The sequence below is a fragment of the Odontomachus brunneus genome, unplaced genomic scaffold (genome assembly GCF_010583005.1).
Source record: "Odontomachus brunneus isolate Ranch 3 - 2012 unplaced genomic scaffold, Obru_v1 Obru_scaffold_005, whole genome shotgun sequence".
NCBI classification, from domain to species: domain Eukaryota; kingdom Metazoa; phylum Arthropoda; class Insecta; order Hymenoptera; family Formicidae; genus Odontomachus; species Odontomachus brunneus.
Window position 1 is genome coordinate 2032169 of NW_022639455.1, and position 7140 is coordinate 2039308.

General features: G+C 46.3%; 1 protein-coding gene and 1 long non-coding RNA gene across 4 annotated transcripts in view; one reads left to right on the forward strand and one right to left on the reverse strand.

Moving 5' to 3' along the window:
• LOC116848785 overlaps positions 1-7140 on the reverse strand; it is a 113925-nt gene that overhangs the window by 76385 nt on the left and 30400 nt on the right. The gene's annotated exons all lie outside the window — the stretch shown is intronic.
• LOC116848767 (homeobox protein invected-like) overlaps positions 1-7140 on the forward strand; it is a 97307-nt gene that overhangs the window by 66141 nt on the left and 24026 nt on the right. The window lies entirely within an intron of this gene.

Sequence of the window (7140 nt, forward strand, 5' to 3'; positions counted from 1 at the left end):
CTCTCTCTCTCTCTCTCTCTCTCTCTCTCTCTCTCTCTCTCTCTCTCTCTCTCTCTCTCTATCTATCTATCTATCTATCTATCTCTGTTTTTCTCGTCATCATCGTCAACCACCCGTCCGTGCCCGCAGAGATCCGCGTATATTAAATTCACCGTGGTCTCATATGAGCCACGAAATTAAGCGATTTCGCGGACCCACATGGGGAGAGAGGTTTCGCCCTTTGCGCGGTAACGCGCTTCAATTAAGCGGCCCCGACGCCGTCGAGGTTATTAATTCCGAATTAATCCGCCGCGACAATATGGAACACTTCTGTCTGATCGGCCAGTACGGGCTTCGCGTCGACGCAATGACGAATAAATCGGACCCTTTCCAGCCCCCTCCCCCGCCCGCCCGCTCCACGCCTCATACGGTTCGTTGATCCGACGATGACCTTTCTCAGATTACGCCCGCGATGACCAGCATTAATCAGTTTGACGGTACGATGACATCAATCATAGTTCCCTCATATTGAGAAGAGCTCGAGATTGGCTGCGTTATTAGAGCGCATCACTTTCTTCTCCACGGCTTCATGCACGAAGGATACGCGACAATCTATCACGCAGGTCCGTAACGACGCCTGTATTACGTCTTTTTAACCCAAGCCCCCTCGTACACAACGTAACCACCGGCTCCATTCAACGACGAATGGCCGAGTTTATCGCGCCACGAGTTTTACGAGCACCGTCAATCTAAACTTCCGACTCGGTTTCGTTCGTCCGGGAAACGGTCGAGCCAGCGCGGTGAAAAGGAAGTCTCGGGATGATGTAGAGGCTACCGTGGTTGGCTTCCTCCTCTTGCTCGAGTGGCCCCCACAGTAGCCGGATTGTCAGATGTTGTTGTGGACCTTCGTGCGGCGGAGGACACCGTTTGATAGCGGTGGACCGGGAACACGGGTGCGAGAGAGGCAAGAGAGGAGAGGAGGAAGGAACGGCCGCTGAGTCGGTGTTGGTGGTCCACGGTGGCGACTCGAAACAATGAATTTACTTCATAAATCTCAATTCAGCCGGGCCCACCGTCCAATTAAACTTAATCTCACGACCACCGCAGTGGGACCGTTCGCCTAAGACATATCCGAGTCGATGCCACGGGGACCCACATTTCGATGTGTTCATTAGGAATCGTCGTAACAGTTAAATTTAATAACCGACGGGATACACACAGAGTATACTGCGCCGTTATTAATACGCATGAACGTAGCACGATCGCAGGAGCTTGCTGCGCGAATTAACGCGAGGTGTATCTTTGAGTTTGTCGGGTGTGCTCGATAAAAAATTCGATCAAAGGATCATTCTGAAATTAATATAGTTCGCATATAAGGTGAGATATATATACGCACACATCTTTCTCTCTTTCTCTCTCTCCTTCTGTCTTTCTCTCCTTCTCTCTCTCCTTCTGTCTTTCTCTCCTTCTCTCTCTCTCCCTCTTTCTGTGATGTTCTTCATTGATCTTGTGTTAATCGAGCTAAAGCGGAAGCGACTGCGGAACGTTTGTTCGTTAATTGCTACAAGCGCGATTTGGCAGCGACAGACTTTAAGATCAAGAGAACAGAAGATATAGCGGCCCGAAAAGTTCGGCCACTTACGCGAATCCAGCCGCTCGGTAAAGAGTTCGTTCTTGGAAGCTAAATTCCCGGAGGTGGCCTTGCAAATGCCGCGCGTACATTCGCGAATCGTGGGATTCGAGAAGGCCCCATCCCGTCGCCTTTCATTTGGCCCCGCCAAATGAGAAACATACCGATAACACGTGTTCAGCGTGAACACGTTGCGAACAAGTTGCGATGTCGGAACTCGCGGCAAACGCGTGCCAACTTCGGCGAGAATTATGCATAGACGTCGAGCGCGTGGAACAGAATCGCATGTTTCTGCATCGTATAATATGCGGTTAAAATAAAAAATAAAATAAAATAAAATAAAAAGGAGAAAACTTGTCCGATTAGAGACAGAATTGTTTTTTGTGCAATCGTAAGATGCTTCCTAGTTTCCGCGACAACTTTTACAAACTTGAAGATATCCCGCTGTAAGCAGGATAATACTGGGAGAGACACAATTACTTATCCTGCACGCGGATTAATTTAAATTCGGAGAATTTTCGCTCGGAATTTAGCGTGACACCGCGAAACAGTGTTTTCACATAAAATGGATTATACGTAAAGGAAAAGCGTGGCAAGAGGTCGAGACTGTCACGAATGACTAATAGCTTAGTTTTCATCTGGAAGCCATTTAACCAGCCTTTTCTCTAATAACGCGAAGTAATCTTGGGCTCGGCAACGGTATGATAACATACGGCTCAAAACGAACAGGCAACGACAGTCCAACGAAATGTCGACGACTCATTAAACGAACGCAGCGAGTGACTTTTCTGAGAAAAGGAGCCGCGCTTTCTACACCAGATCTCAAAACTTTCTATAGTTAACGGCTTTTATATGTTAACAACTGCCGAGTTACATAGTCACAATGGGCAGTTGCGCGAAATCAGAGCTTTCCGATTTTGCGCGATATTCGCGAACTGATCGCTTGGACCTACTGCCAGTTATTAAAAATCGCGAATTTGCATTTCTCCATCGCTTTGGCCAAACTTCCTGCATCTTTATTCGTTGCTCCGCAGTGAGATAATTATCATTCGGTGACCAAGATAAGATTTAGCAGCCGTCAGGCCGCAATAAAGTACAAGAGATCCCTCCCCGTCCCACGCTCGCATACAAATGGGCCAATTTTTCGTCGCGCGACCGTCCCGCGCTTTTTTCGCGCAATTCCCCGCCGTCAACGCGCCGGAATCTTTCGTAAATCCGGCGCCTGGCACGAGCCGGCACTTTTGGCGGGTCAGGAAATTAAGATGTATCGTCGAAATCTGGTGTAGCCAATTTGCATCCGCCGCAACGCCTACGCGCCTTTCCGCCTCCGCGCAACCGGGGCCCGCCTGTCTGGGACTGAGCACACCCATTCGAGGCCCATTCGATTGTTCAACAAGCCCTTAAAAATCCAGACACCGTTTAACGAGTATTATAAATACCGACGCGCGCACGTGCGTTACAAGAAAAAACTCGGATATCGCATGTGAATATCGACAGCAACAAGGCGTCATGCTGAAGCGATCTTGATTGTGTCAATTATTTACTTTCTTGTTCCTCTGTGTTTACATACGTATAACACATGTATCAATTAAGTACTATTGCTGAACTTAAACTTACTTTTTATCGCTTTGAGAAATTTCCCGCCCCGAAAAATTACTTCATAAAAGTGGATCGACGACCCGCAAATTGCGTTCTCCCGATGGATTTTGTCTTACTACTCGAATAAACTCACGAGACTGTCGATTCTAATTGCTAAAAATGCTGAAACGGCGCGATCTTGATTGCATCAATCATTTTCTTCCTTGTCTCTACCTCGTCTATGTTTGCGTAAATAAAATACGCATCAATTAATTGTTATTGTTGGATGTCAATTTAATATTTGAGAATTTCGTCGTCCCGGAAAATTACTTCATAGAAATGGATCGACGACTTGCACTTGCGTTCCCGACGGATTTTGCTTTACTACACGAATAAAATTTGCTTTACTTACGAGCTTGTCGAGACGCGAATTGCTAAAAATTATAACGTGCCACGAAGAAAGCTACGTTTCGTTCGTGTCAGTCGATTCTCTGGCCTCTTTGAGCACGCACGACGACGCGTGGCCAATTCGAAGTTACAGTCTTTACGCCACGCTAAAGCTGCAACGCACGCGTGGCCACGCACACACCATCACAAGCCGCGTGGATACCGCGATTAATAGGGCGATCAACGGCGATGCGTCGTGATGGATTTAAGAGCGGACAAATTTAGAGGGACCCACGTAATGGCCAGATTTTATTCTCATTCTTCTCTTCGTCGTCCCGTGACCAATCGTCGCGTGACGCGTGACGCGACGGTGTCTCGCGCGTTCGATCGCATACAAAGAAAACGAAATAAGATTTCACCGTGTGTACAATGGCCGCGAGAGCGCACACGTCGCCGTTCGTAAAATCGTGAAAGCGCGCCACGAAACTCCGCCCGCGCGATCGTGTCGATGATCGATGAACTGGCTATTAAAACGGACAACTAAACGAGGAAGCGAGTCTACGAGTAACAGCCGAAGGAGTTCATTACCATGCGCGTTATCGTGAACATTTCGATTCGAATAATGATCAGGATTTATATATTAAAAAACAAGATACAAATAATGGATTCTTAAGAGCCAATCACGGATCTTGTAGTGCTACTATACGACTATATTTCCAAGAAAAAAATTTCAATCCAATATAATAATTTACAGAAATTTAAGTCAGACCTAACATAATAATAGTCCAAATGTTTCGGCCCTCAACCAAACCCTCTTCAAGGATATCCTAAGTCAAGAGTCATAAAACATTACGTAGTTACAATTCAAATATCAAAATCGTTATACAAGTCAAGCGAAAAGGCAGAGCTTGAATATTCTCAAAATCCGAGTTTGACTCTTGCACTGTAAAAAATCGTGCGTACACAGTATGTAAACAAATATTCCAAAAAGTCCACTCTAAATTTTGTGTCGAAAATAACTAATTCATATGTTCATTCGTGTGTTATTTACATTATGTATAGACTAGTACATAATGTAAATAACACACGAATGAACATATGAATTAGTTATTTTCGACACAAAATTTAGAGTGGACTTTTTGGAACATTTGTTTACGTACTGTGTACGCAAAATTTTTCACAGTGTGGGGGCCTATTTTTTGTATCTTAGATACAAAATTGATCCTTTTGTTCATCAGAGTCTTTTTTTTCCACGTTAAAACATAAGTGTGGTCTGTCAAGTGTTTTATTGTAATGACAACGAAAAAGAGAGAGAGACAATTATGAGTTTCGAAGATTTTGCGTCCGAATTTCCGTTTGTCGAAAAAAATTAACTTTATTACCCCTGCTGTGCAGGAGCATGGCGGTGGTGGGACGGTCCTACGTATACGGGCGCAGTAACGCGAACGAACGAACGAACGCGTCGCCGCAATTACCGCGAGACGAACGACGATTAACCTTCATGAATACAATCTGGCGTAATTCAACGGTAGAATGGTGGCGACGACGATCGGGTGGGTCGATTTTATGGCGCGGCACATGCCGGGCGTGTGCACGCGTGTACGTGCCCTTACGTAGGCGCAGATACGCGCCCGGCGAGGCCCCATACGTTATATTAACACATTAGCTCCGCTCGCGTGCCAAAACCCCGTAAGCCGTAAGTAACAATAAGTAAGGGTCGAGTCCCCCTCTCGACATTCGCGAGATGAGGATCGAGCGAGAGAGAATGAACGGGGAAAGAGAGAAAAGGAGGTGGTGGCAAATGAGCGGGGACGGTGTACTACACACGGCGACATGAGTCGCGCTCTCCTTTTTATTCGCCGTTCCACGTCTCCTCGTTTCAAGGAACACGACGTTTGTCGACGTTGCTGCACAACGGGCCAGCCTTCGACTTCCAGGACTGCGGCCCAAGTAAGACTCTCGCGCCACGAACGGTGCGCGCAGCCACCGGAGCACGTGGCGAATCGCATCGATGACTCGTTCGACCATCTCAAGGTTTACTTTGAGAATTCCCCGTATAGCATTGTGAGGAGGATGGTGTACGGGCCTTCGCGAGCCACGCGTATAAGAAGATTCGTCTCGCCCCGCCGCATTGCTCAACGTTGCTAACGTTGCCGCGGCGTGTTTCGAATCGCAACGAGAAACCCGTCCGGATAATCTCAAGGTTTGAGGGAAAAGTACCAATATGCCCGCGGATACACATCCAATCCTTATTGTTTTGCTCTTTAAACACAAATATTTCAACTCGCAACGTAAAATCTATTCATACTGAATATTTACATATATACAGGGTGTCCCAGCTTGATTTCACAATCTCTTGTGAGAGCACAGAGCAGATTGAGGTGAACACAAAAGTTCTATGAGGTTTTGTGATATTTTCTGATGCAATAACTATCGAGATATTAATTAAATAATATTTCAAGATTGAACAATGACACTCGATATAGTAGATAAATTGTAGTGACGAATGTCTGCTTAGATTAAACTGCGTTAGATTAAACTGAAAAAAAAGTCCTCTACCATTTTGCAAATAATCACATAGATTTTTAATTATTAATTAAAGAATTTTAGTGCATTATCACACAAAATTGTGTAACAATTATCATTATTGCAATTTATGCAAAACGATATTGGACTTTTTTATTTATCTCAATCCACTCTACATGTTTACAAGAGATTGTAAAATCGAGCTGAAACATCCTGTATATATCTCCTGTCGAAAATTTCAATATTTAAAGACCAAAGCGATAAGAATGCCCAGATATGTGTCTAGGGACTGGTACACAAGATTTCTCTACTGCGAGTAATTATGGTTGCTAAAAATGTATTTGCTGCTAAAGTCGAAAATTTGGCTACCGTTGCTGCTACCTCAGTTTCACAGCTGAACGCATACCTACTGGCGGCTATACTTTCGGCTATTCACATGCTACACAACAAGATTTGGCTAGTGCACGCGGATTCTTGCCGCTGCAGCTCTTTCTCTCTGTGTGATACTCTTTTTCAAATTACGCCGAGTCCCAGGTAATGTCTGAAATCGTACAAACGGCGCGCGTCGAGGACGCTTCCGGCGCCCCGTGAAGGAAAGAAAAAAAAAATCACTCGCGTACGGAATCGCCAGGTGACGAAAAACACGATCCGTCCGCGAGTCCGCTCGTCTCAACATTGCTAACGACGTACGGCGCCGCGGTTCTTCCGCGGCCACGCAAATTGCCGGTATCGCGCGGCGATGCAAAAAATTCGGACAAACGTGTCGCCGAGGTGGCAGTTCGCGGAGGATCGAGTTCGTCCGAGTGTGGAACAGGCCGCCGGGAGCAGTCATCAGACGGAGAGCCGAAAACGCTCGCGATGTTTGCACGGCACACCCGGCACCCGGCACCTGCTGCGAACCTGCTCGCGAGCCATCTTCTTGCTACTTTCTCGCCGGCGTCGGTACTCAAATTTTTAAGCGCCGGCCCTCTCTCACTCTCTCTCTCTCTCTCTCTCTCTCTCTCTCTCTCTCTCTCTCTCTCTCTCTCTCTCTCTCTCTC